This window comes from Oryctolagus cuniculus, unplaced genomic scaffold (assembly GCF_964237555.1).
Source record: "Oryctolagus cuniculus unplaced genomic scaffold, mOryCun1.1 SCAFFOLD_126, whole genome shotgun sequence".
NCBI lineage: Eukaryota > Metazoa > Chordata > Mammalia > Lagomorpha > Leporidae > Oryctolagus > Oryctolagus cuniculus.
Genome location: NW_027208219.1, coordinates 105,657 through 118,465, shown reverse-complemented (window position 1 = coordinate 118,465; position 12,809 = coordinate 105,657). Strand labels below are relative to the sequence as shown.

Below are 12,809 nucleotides of genomic sequence, written 5' to 3'. Positions count from 1 at the left end.
GCTATAGCCTGGGAGAGCAGTAGGAAGTTGGCCCAAGTCCTTGGGCCCCTGAATCTGCATGGGAGACCCTGAAGAGGTCCTGGCTCCTGGTTTCAGATTGGCATATCTCTGACCTTTTAGGTCATCTGGGGAATGAAAAAGCAGATGGAGGAACTCTCTCTCTTCCTCTTGTTCACTATCTGTGTAACTCGGACTTCCAAATAAATAAATAAATAAATCTTTTAAAAAATCAAAAGAATATTGTCTGGCACACAGTGAACCACTAAGTACAAGATATTATTAGGAATATTAGATTGAAATATTGAAATAAACTAGGCAATAAGCCTTAAGATGCAAATTAATACCAAGAAATATAATCTCAAATTTCTGTGTTCAACAAGGTAGTCTCTTTTCACTACTAACTTTATACTAAATAAGATATTTTGATATTTTGTTAAGAGTAAATTTATCGGGGGCCAGCGCCGTGGCTCACTTGGTTAATTCTCCACCTGTGGTGCTGGTATCCCTTATGGGCAAAGTGTTCTAGTCCTGGTTGCTCCTCTTTCAGTCCAGCTTTCTGCTATGGCCCGGGAAGGCAGTAGAGGATGGCCCAAGTGCTTGGGCCCTGCACCCGGATGGGAGACCAGGAGAAAGCACCTGACTCCTGGCTTTGGATGGGCACAGCTCCAACTGTGGCAGCCATCTGGGGACTGAACCAATGGAAGGAAGGCCTTTCTGATTTCTCACTGTATATAACTCTACCTGTCAAATAAAAAAAATTATTAGTTTTTCATAAAAACTGCAGTATTGAAAAAGTTCTAAAATCCCTCTAATTCTAAATGTCTGTGACTGCTAACTCATTAGCACATATTGCATTCTTTACATCTGGGTAATCATGACAATTCACTTTTAAATGATTAACAGATCTGCTGTTATATATAAATACATGCTTTTCCGAAAATCATACAATAAGCAGGCTACATACTTTACTTCAAGTAGAACTGCCATATCCAGTCCTACAATTGTAAATAAGACAGTTTCAATTGTTCAGCATTATCAATTATAAATTCCAATCGTGTAGCAATACTCATAAGAATTTAGGGGGCTGATGCTGTGGAGTAGCAAGTAGAGCTGTGGCTTGCAGTGCTGACATTCCAATTGGGTGCCAGTTCAAGTCCTGGCTACTCAAATTACTATCCATCTTTTTAGGCAAGTAAGACTTACTATCCAGCAGTAGAGGATGGCCCAGGCCCTTGGGCTCCTGCACCTGCATAGGAGACCCAAAAGAAGCTGCTGGCTCCTGGCTTTGGATTGGCAGAGCTCCAGCCATTGTGGCCAAATGGGGAGTGAACCAGCGGTTGGAAGACTGCTCTCTCTCTCTCCTTCTCTGTGTAACTCTGATTTTCAAGTAAAATAAATGAATTTTTTTTTAAAAAAAGGATGAAATAAAAAGGAAGATGAAGATTACAAAATTGTTTAATTTTTTTAATAAATATAAATTTCCAAAGTACAGCTTTTGGATTACAGTGGCTTCCCCTCCCCCAAAACATCCCTCCCACCCATAATCCTCCTATTTCCTGCTTCCTCTCCCATCCCAGAAGATTACAAAATTGTATGAAGGACATTTGTACAGTAAACAAATATACTGATTTCCAATGCAATATTTGAATACTTGAAGCAGGAACGCTAAGTACTTCTTTGCCAAAATAACATGTTTTCTCCAGTGTAAAACCCATTTGCCATCCCAATACAAAAAGGGATTTGGGGCAAGAAGGAAAAAAGAAGTCCACACATGCGGAAATTTTAAGCAAAACAAAATAGAGAATGTATTTAGTTTCATGTAAATCACATGAGAATTAATAGTATTCTACCAATTTGCAACAAATATTTTTAACTTTAATGAATGAATGAATGAATTTTCAGTTACATAGCAGGAAACTTCTACCCTCTCCCATAAAACTGAAAGAGAAACTTTTTAAAAGTAAAAACTGATGAAAGAATTCTGCAATACATGTTAATGTTAAGTAGCCCAGCAGAGTTTATTTAGAAATACAAACACACACACAGAAAATAAATACATTAAAATCTTACTGAATAGGTCAGTAATAGTTCAGGATCCAATATGTGTGCAAAAGATTCTGGATTTCCCAGTCACTTTGTATAGGAAATGATGTGCTTTGCTATGTAGCATGTAACTTTAGATTCCTGAACACCTCCACTTTGCTTCTTACCCTGAATCCCAGCAAATACAGGAACACAGCTGTTGAGTCATTCATTTTCTGGATTTGGGAATATCAAAGAATTAATGAGTATAGAAAGTTGTACAGCAAAGACCAAGAATATCCAAGGGAGGTCAGGAAAATCAATTGAACAAGTCAAAATACTATGAATGTATACTGAATGCTCTGTTTTTAATATGTCTTACTTACCTAAAAAGACATGAGGGCTATTGCTCTCTCTCTTAATACAACTAAGGAGAAGATATCACCAATGCTCAAGAAAAATGAATACACAGCAGAGCTAATACAAAATCCCCAAATTCCAAAATAGAAAAACTGGATATGCACTCCTTACACACACCCTGAAGTGGCAATGAAGTAGAACAAATCTAAAATTAGAAAAAAATCTTTTTTTAAAAGATTTATTTATTTATTTGAAAGTCAGAGTTGCACAGAGAGAGGCAGAGAAGAGAGAGGGGTCTTCCATCCACTGGTTCTCTCCCCAGTTGGCTGCAATGGCCAGAGTTGTGCCAATCCAAAGCCAGGAGCAAGGAGCTTCTTCCAGGTCTCCCACATGGGTGCAGGGGCCCAGGACTTGGGCCATCTTCTACTGCTTTCCCAGGCTATAGCAGAGATCTGGATCCATATGAGCTGCCAGCACTGCAAGTGGTGGCTCTACCCACTATGCCACACCACTGGCCCCGAAAATTCTTGCCAAATTAAGAACATTTAACCTTTGTTTTAGAGTGCATTATTAAAATATCTAAACTGGGGGAATACATAATTTCTTTCTTTAGAAATCAGAAGAGAAAAAGAACACTTCAAGCCTACTGTGACACCACACAGAAGGAATGGAGAATCATGATCTCAATTAGCCTAGGGACAGAATAAAAGGGAGGGGAATAGGAACAACAGAATTAAGATGAATAAGCTTTGACAGCTGAGGGAATCTGAATGTAAAGAAAAGGCATGCAGTTAACTGAAACAATAGAGATAAGTCTGAGAGGAAAAAACATTGTTAAGTCATATTAATGGGGCCAGAGCTGTGACTTAGTAAAGTAAAAAAAAAAAATCTAAAATTTGTTTTTAAATTATATAATTAAAAAAGATAAAAAAGATGTTCAATCTTAAGTCTCTACAGCATAAGATATACATCAATTTTCCCAGGTTCTATTTGCATTTATTAACAAAGTTTCATGGGTGTAATCACTAAAGTGGCTCCAATAAGTCTTTTTATAAAAATTATTTTTTATTTTGACAGGCAGAGTGGACAGTGAGAGAGACAGAGAGAAAGGTCTTCCTTTTTCTGTTGGTTTACCCCCTAGTGACCGCTGCGGCCAGTGTGCTGCAGCTGGCACATGGCGCTGATCCAAAGCCAGGAGCCAAGTGCTTCCTCCTGGTCTCCCATGCAGGTACGGGGCCCAGGCACTTTGGCCATCCTCCATTGCACTCCTGGGCCATAGCAGAGAGCTGGACTGGAAGTGGAGCAACTGGGACAGAATCTGGCTCTCCCAGCAGGACTAGAACTTGGTGTGCCTGCACCGCAGGTGGAGGATTAGCTTATTGAGCCATGGAGCCTGCCTCCAATAAGTCTTAACCTGGGATGCAACTAAATTTAACAAGGATACTCAATAGGAATTTTAGAAGAATTCCAAAATATGTATCAGAATAAAAATAAATACTTTACTTGGTACATCTCATTTTAACTATACTATTGTCTAAATTTCCAAATGTCAGATGTACTAAAAAAATCCCCAAAGCAGCAGAGTTGGTCCGACATGATGAGGAATAAAATAAAGAAAATGAGAATTCGCAGATCCCAGATTAAAATAACCAAGAAGGCCCAATAAAAGAAAACTCAATGTCTTCATACACTAACATTTATTACCTCAGATTTATTTAACAAAAAGGTGATTATTCCAGCTACATCCCATTAGGTAGCCCAATTTTACCTGCTAAATCCATTTAAAAAAAGCACCTCATGATATATTACTAAAATCATATTGCTATATGCCATCCACCATGTCCACTGTACCTTATACCTAATGTTAACAGATCTGATGAAAATCAGTAGATAAATGATGTGTCTTAACCACGTGTGGGAAATGTCTTTTGTTCAACGTTTTTCCAAAAACCCCTCAGTCTCAGTTTGCCTTCACCTTGAAAAGACACTTCTGAGGTTTACTAATCAGTCCAGCTTCTTCGGGCCTCCCTCCAATGAAAGGGGCTAAAATCCATCAAAATAAACTCTAGGCACTGTCCTTGTGCTCCCAGTGACTTTTTCACTCTAGGGGCTCACAAACCTTCTAAATTCTTTAGATCACCTGTGATGTCCATTAGTTCTCAAAGACTATGATGCAAGTAATTTCCCCTCTTGGAACCTTGTTATTAACTGTGCTGTATGAGAAATGAAGTCTCCTACACACCTTGTGCTTACGATTCTCCAAACCATGTTGCCTGCTAGGACTTTGGCCATGAATATAGGACAGCAATACCTGAACATGATTACTGAGATCTCCTTAATAAAGGATAGACTGGGGCCAGCACTGTGGTGCAGTGGTGTAATCCTTTACCTGCAGTGCTGGCACCCCATATGAGCACCAGTTCTAGTCCCCATTTCTCCTTTTCCCATCCAGCTCTCTGCAATAGCCTGGGAAAGCAGTAGAAGCTGTTCCAAGTGCTTTGGTCCCTGCCAAAATGTGGGAGACCTAGAAGCTCCTAGCTCAGATTGGCCCAGCTGCAGACATTGCAGTCATTAGGGGAGTAAATGAGCATATGGAAGACCTTTCTCTCTGTCTCTTCCTCTCACTGTCTGTAAGTACACCTGTCAAATACGTAAATAAATTCTATATATATATATATTTACATTTATTTATATATATTTATGTATATAAATATATTCATATATAAAATATATTATGCTTTATCATATATTATATAATATATAATAATTATAAACAGATAATATTATATAATTTATTATAACTATTATATATATCATATATATATATTATTGAGATGACTTCAATAGCCAGAGTGTGGCCAGGTTGAAGCCAGGAGCTCCTCCTCCAATGTGTGTGGCAGCAACCCAGGCACTTGGACCATCTTTCACTGGTTTTTCAATCCATTGGTATGGAGCTGGATCAGAAATAATTATATATTTATATATAAATAAATTCATATATAATATTTATATATAATTATATATTATATATTTATGATAATTATATGTAATTCTATATTATGTATAGAAATATATAATATATATTATAATATATAAATATATATATGATGGATCAAAATGCGGCATTCTCCATTTGGCAGAAGAGACAGGCTCCAATATCTACTGTCTATGTCAGTATGTCAGTATAATGCAGGAGGTAACCCCTCTACCAAATAAGAAAAGCTATTTCAGTTCAGCTGGACATCATTCTGCTGACTGTTGACCTTATTACTGTTAGTCTGGATGCTTTCATTGGTTACAATCCAGAGACCCAATTTTCCCATAGATATAAACATCAGCAAACATGAAAATTTGGTAAGAAAAGCTTAAACTGAGAGTTATGATTAATAACTATTTTAACAAAATTTCTCAGAACCCATCTAATCCAAACCTTGGACAATTGGGAGCTGTTGTACTTGGCCCACCCATAATTGAAATGGATTCTAAATCCTTCAACTGCAAGGAGAGTATCATAGACATTAATGCTCCAAACGGATCCAGTTCCCTGCTAATGTGTCTGGAAAAGCAGCACAGGGTGACTCAAATATTGGGGCTCCTGCACCCATGTGAGAGACCTGGAAGAAGCCCCTGGCTCCTGATATCAGTCTGGCCTAGCCACAGTCACTGCAGCCATTTGAGGAGCGAACAAACCAGGAGGAAGATCCATCTCTCCCACTCTCTCTTTCTAGTGCTGCCTTTCAAATTCATAAATAGACCTTTAAGAAAGTCGATCACTTCAATAAATTTGTCATTGCTCAGTCATGATTACTTTTACTACCTTAAATTCTTTTTCAAAAGATTTATTTATTGGAAAGGCAGAAAGAGGAGCTGGTGGTTGTGGTGCAGTGGACAAAGTTGCTATCTGTTACATTGGCATCCTCTACGTGCACCAGTTCAAGTACCAGCTATTCCATTTCTGATCCAGCTCCTTACCAATGGACTGAAAAAGCAGGGAAAGTTGGCCCAAGTGGCTGGGATGCTGCCACGCACATTGCAGGAAAAGCTCCTGGCTTCAACCTGGCCACACTCTGGCTATTAAAGTCATCTCAAAAATGAATTAGGTGGTGGAAGATTTCTGTCTCTCCCTCTCTCTGTAACTCTTTCAAATAAGTAATTAAATATTTTAATATGATAAAAAATGGCAGAGAGACACAGAGACAAAGAGAGAAGGAAAGAGAAGCAGAGAGATCTCCCATCTGCTGGTTCACTTTCTATATGGCTACCACTGTGCAAGACCAGGTTTCAAGTCCCCATTGAGGTTACAGTTCTCCAAATTAGATGACAAGAAGGAAAGAATTTGAGCTATTATCCATTGCTTCCCAGGGATATTAACATGAAACTGATTTGGAAGTGGAGTACCCAAAACTCAGATTAGCACTGCAATATATGATGCGGGCATCTGTTGTGATGGTTAACAAATTGGAAAACCTAGAGGAAAAATCAACAGATTCCTGGACATACACAATATACCAAAATTGAGTCATGAAGACACATAGAAAAGCTAAACAAATCAAAAACCAAGACAGAGATTGGATGAGTAATAAAGACCCTCCCAACAAGGAAAAGTCCAGGATCAGACAGCCTCACTATTGAATTCTACAAGTCTTTTAAAGAACTAATGCTTCTCAAACTATTCAACACAATTGAAAGAGAGACAATCCTCTCAAACTCCTTCTATTAATCTGACAATGACTCATTCTATCATTTATTTATACATAATGTTGAGAAAATCAGAAGTATTTGTTAGGACTTCTGCTAAAATGCACTAGATTTATAATTTTTAAATACATCTTTCCTAGATGTAATGCAGTCCTTTGCTACTTTAGAGTATCAGAAATTTAAAATGTTGGACTGGTGCTGTGGTGGAGCAGGTTAACACCCTCGCCTGAAGCTCCAGCATCCCATATGGGGGCCGGTTCAATACTCAGCTGCTCCACTTCTGATCCTGCTCTCTGCTATGGCCTGGCAAAGTAGTAGAAGATGGCCCAAGTCCTTGGGCCCCTGTACCGATCTGGGAGACCTGGAACTAGCTCCTGGCTCCTGGCATCGGATCAGCACAGCTATGGCAGTTGCAATCAATTAGGGAGTGAACATCAGATGAAAGACCTCCCTCTTTCTCTCTGGTTCTCCTCTCTGTCTGTAACTCGACTTGTAAATAAATAAATAAATAAATCTTTAAAACAATTAAGAAATTTAAAAAGGGAAAAGTTTTTAAAAAATGTATTTCTTTATTGTGAGGCAGAGTGACAGATATAGAGAGGAAGAGAAAGAGAGGTCTGCTATCCACTGGTTCACCCCTAAATGGCCAGAATGGCTGGAGCTGGGCCGATCTGAAGCCAGGTGCCAGAAGCCAGGAGTCAGCAGCTTCCTCCAGGTCTCTCACATGGGTGCAGGGGCCCAAGCACTCAGGGCATATTCCACTGCATTCCTAGGCCATTAGCAAAGAGCTGGATTGGAAGTGCAGGAGCAGGGACTCAAACTGGTGCCCATGTGGGATGTTGGTGCTGCAGGTGGATGCTTAATCTACTATGCCACAGAGTGGGCCCAGGGAATGGTTTTAGGAAGACATCTTTCATGTAGACTAGGCTGCAATATTGCAAGGTAAGGTTTAGCTTTTATTTCCACACATCAGTATTCATCTTTTAGCAACTATAAATACTGAATATCATACATATAGACATAAATATAGGTAACTGCAGATTTTGTTGTCATTCTTTCTAATTTTTTTTTAATGTCTGCTAATAGGCCATATTATGGATTATTATATTGATGTTATCTGTACACAACCATCAGGCATTTCCACTGTTGAATGTGTTTATGTGTACAGGTAGTTTTGTTTGTGTGTACATGAATGCACATTTGATGGAGATAGCACTGACAGTAATAATGTGAGAAATCCTAATGCTGATTTCAAACTTTCTATCCTCCGCAGAGATGGCTGTCATTGAAGTAGACCACAGGGCCCCTTTGCTGTTGTGGACTGAAATGTGCCTCCCTAAAACTCAAACACTGAAGTGCTAACCACCAACATAACTCTACCTGAAGAAAGTGCTTTTAAGCAGATCAAATGATAGATGTGTCTGTCACATCAGAGAAGGGCTTCTGGAAAAATCGAGCCTATTAGCACCTTGATCTGATATTTTCAAGCTCTACAACTCTGAGAAGTAAAATTCCATGATTTAAATCATATTCTCTGTGGTATTTTCTTAGCAAATTAATATATCCTCATTTCTGCTAGCATTTTCTGCTGTCATCTAGAAGGTCCTCGTGATTAACAGAGAAATATAGAAAGTAAAAACTATGATTTTAGATTACCAAGTACCTACTAACATAAAAAAGATATCCCAGAAGCAACCTACTACCATCCTCCAGGACCCAGAAAAAAAAAAAAAAACAGGGATGAGTCAAGTTGTGGGGCAGTAGAAAAGTGAATAATGAAAGATCACAGCAGAAGTAAATAAGGAAGGGTTTGATGCTGTGGTGTAGTAGGTTAATGCCTTGTCCTGCTGTGCATGTATCCCATATGTTGTTGCTCGAAGACCAGGTTCTCCACTTCCAATCCAGCTCCCTACTAATGCACCTGGGAAATTGGTGGAAGATGGACCATGTTCTTGGGTGCTGGCACCCACATGAGAGACTTGGAAGAAGCATCTGGCCTTTCAAATAAAGAAATCTTAAAAAAAATAGAAGCAGTGTTAGCACTGTTGGAAAAACAGACACATAGTTCAATGGAAAAAATAGGCAGCTGAAATAAACTGACTTTTCTACAGCCAACCCCTATTTAATAAAGGAAAGAAAACAAACAGGAGAAAGAAGAATCCCCTTAGCAAATGGTTTAAAGGAAAGTGATTATCCATATGTAGAAGCCTGAAAAGATACCCCAACACCTCATACACTATGTAAAAGCAACTCAAGGTTAATTAAAAGTCTAAATATAAAACCAAAACCTTGAGAGCTTGTTTTGAGGTTCTAGCAGGGGAGCGCAGCTACTCGTATACCCTTGACCGAAGACCGGTCCTCCTCTAGCGGGGAAGGTCGTCCTCTTCGACCCAGCACGCAGCTTCAGGAGGGACGCACATGGAGTGGTGAGGGAGGAAGGGGACACCCGCCTAGCCAGCCAGATCAGCCGAATCAACCCTGGCGATCAATGGGGTGACAGATGTCGCAGCCAGATCGCCCTCACATCCTGAGTTCATGCCGGAGCTGAGGGAAGGAAGCAATGCCGTCGGATCTGGCCGCTCTGCGGGAGTCTGAGGAACAACTCACACCAGGTGGCCGCCGTTCCGTCGTCATGGGTAAAGGAGACCCCAACAAGCCAAGGGGCAAAATGTCCTCCTATGCCTTCTTTGTGCAGACGTGCCGGGAAGAGCACAAGAAGAAACACCCTGACTCTTCGGTCAATTTCGCAGAATTCTCTAAGAAATGCTCGGAGAGATGGAAGACCATGTCTGCAAAGGAAAAGTCCAAGTTTGAAGATATGGCAAAAAGTGAAAAAGCTCGTTATGACAGGGAGATGAAAAATTACGTTCCTCCCAAGGGTGATAAGAAGGGAAAGAAAAAGGATCCCAATGCTCCTAAAAGACCACCATCTGCCTTCTTTCTCTTTTGCTCTGAACATCGCCCAAAGATCAAAAGTGAACACCCTGGCCTGTCCATTGGGGACACTGCAAAAAAATTGGGTGAGATGCGGTCTGAACACTCAGCCAAAGATAAACAACCATATGAACAGAAAGCAGCTAAGCTAAAGGAGAAATATGAAAAGGATATTGCTGCATACCGTGCCAAGGGCAAAAGTGAAGCGGGAAAGAAGGGCCCTGGTAGGCCCACAGGCTCAAACAAGAAGAATGAACCTGAAGATGTGGAGGAAGAAGAGGAAGAAGAAGAAGATGAAGATGATGAGGAAGAGGATGAAGATGAAGAATAAATGGCTATCCTGTAATGATGAGTGTGGAGTGTGCGTGTGTGCTCAGGCAGTTGTTTTGCTAAGAATGTGAATTCAAGTGCAGCTCAATATTAGCTTCAGTATAAAAAAACTGTACAGATTTTTGTATAGCTGATAAGATTCTTTGTAGAGAAAATACTTTTTTTAAAAAATGCAGGTTGTAGCTTTTTGAGGGGCTACTACATACAGTTAGATTTTAAAGCTTCTGATGTTGAATGTTCCTAAATATTTAATGGTTTCTTTAATTTCTTGACTTGTGTATGGTAGCGCAGCAAAGTTGTAGGAATTAGTATCATTTGTAAATTTGGATTTTTTGTTAGGATGTTGCATTCTGTGTTGTTTTTTTAAAAAAAATTTTGTAATAAAATTATGTATGTTAAAAAAAAAACCCAAAACCTAAGTAAACATATGAGAAACTATAAAACATTAGCAGAGACAACAGTTTGCATAAGATTCCAAAAGCATAGCCGGCGCCGTGGCTCAATAGGCTAATCCTCCACCTTGCGGCGCCGGCACACCGGGTTCTAGTCCCGGTTGGGGCGCCGGATTCTGTCCCGGTTGCCCCTCTTCCAGGCCAGCTCTCTGCTATGGCCAGGGAGTGCAGTGGAGGATGGCCCAGGTGCTTGGGCCCTGCACCCCATGGGAGACCAGGAAAAGCACCTGGCTCCTGGCTCCTGCCAGGATCAGCGCAGTGCGCCGGCTGCAGCAGCGGCCATTGGAGGGTGAACCAGCGGCAAAGGAAGACCTTTCTCTCTCTGTCTCTCTCTCTCACTGTCCACTCTGCCTGTAAAAAAAAAAAAAAAAAAAAAAAAAGATTCCAAAAGCACAAGTAACAAAATAAAATATACAAATTTGAGCATATCAAATTAAGATACATCTTCACAACAAAGTAATCAACAGAGTGAAGATACAATGGACGGAATGGCAGGAAACATTGAAAACTCTGACTATGACAAAAGATTGATAGCCAGAACATACATATATAGAACTGGAAAAACTCCAAACAAGAAGCAAAATGTACACGTAAGAAATGGGCAATGATCAGAATAGATGTTTCTCAGAAGAAGAAATCTCAATTGTCAAGACATAGATGAACATGCCCAATATCACTAGCCATTAGGGAAATGTAAATCAAAACCAATAGCAGACTCCATCTGTGGGAGAAGACAATGCTTGGGTTTTCATTTGTGCAACAAGTGGGTTTAGAGGACCCTGTTCACCATTAGAGGGCAGAGTCTACATGGAAGTAAAGAATCCTTAATACTTTCCTAATGGGAGAAGAGGAAGCCTGAGACCTCGCAAGCGGGAAGTGGTCCAGAAACTGCTCAGGTGTGGGTGTAGGTGGCTGAGCAACAGGCAGTCCTGCCTTGATTCCCCACAAAGATACAGGGGAAACCCTTCTGGATGGAGCAGGCGTGAATCGGAGGACCTACTGGGAGAACAAGGTCGCCCACCGCGCGGAAGCCAAGTCGCGGGACCCAGACGCAGAAGCCCCAGGGTCTGCGCGACAGTGCTCCAAGGGGAGTGCATGCCACACAGACAACAGCGGGGAGACTTGGGACGCTCAGGGCTCCGAGTCCACACATCGGCGCTGGAAGGGGAGGTGAGCTCAATAACCCGAGACATTGGTGGGGAAACGGGGGTCAGAATCTAGAGGGGGGCTGGAAAGTGCAGCAAACTCACTACCGGAAAGAAGGAAAAAAAAAAGCTTTGGGGTTTCTCTTCCCCCTAACCTTGCAAAGGTTACAAGGCTGCAAGGCTTGAAGAATTCCCAAGAGACAAAGAGCAGGCCTCCTCTTTGGATTTACATATCAATGGGGGAGAGTTAAGGAACTGAGTCACTACAATTCAGTAGCCTAGCCAACCCAGTGGGAGTCCAGAGGAGCCAAAGACTGGAAGCTAAATACCATCAATTCTGCACAGCCCTGCCCTGCGGTGTTACTTACCCCCTGAATAAATAAAATAAATAAATAAATAAAAAGAGAGAGATTTACCACGCATAACCTGAGGGTGTCACCTTTGCACACCCTTAACCAGGAAGAACCAGGCAGAGCTCTCAGGCCGCACCCATCTCAAGCCTCCAAGGCTCCTCCAACAGCAGGCAGTCCACTTAACACGGACACAGTATAAAAAAAAAAAAAGAAAAAAACGCACAGTGACGCAAGAAGAATTAACTATGCCGAGTAACAAACACAGAAATAGAGGGAGCAAGATCAACGATGACACTATGATGCCTCCAAATAAGCAAAACACCCCAAGCCAAGAGTATGAAGATGATGAGATAGAAGAAATGCAAGATACGGATTTCAAAAAATTTATGATAAGAACATTTAGAAGTTTTCAAAAGCAAATCCTTGAACTACAGAAATCCTTAATGGACAAGATTGAAAATCTCTCTCGTGAAAATGAAATTTTAAGGAAGAGTCAAAATGAAACTCAGAAACTA

The 12,809-nt window shown here is 40.6% G+C and overlaps 1 pseudogene; it reads left to right on the top strand.

Annotated features, from left to right (window-relative positions):
- The first annotated feature begins 9,037 nt into the window (after positions 1 to 9,037).
- LOC138848015 (high mobility group protein B2 pseudogene) lies at positions 9,038 to 10,626 on the top strand (annotated as a pseudogene).
- The last annotated feature ends 2,183 nt before the right edge of the window (positions 10,627 to 12,809 follow it).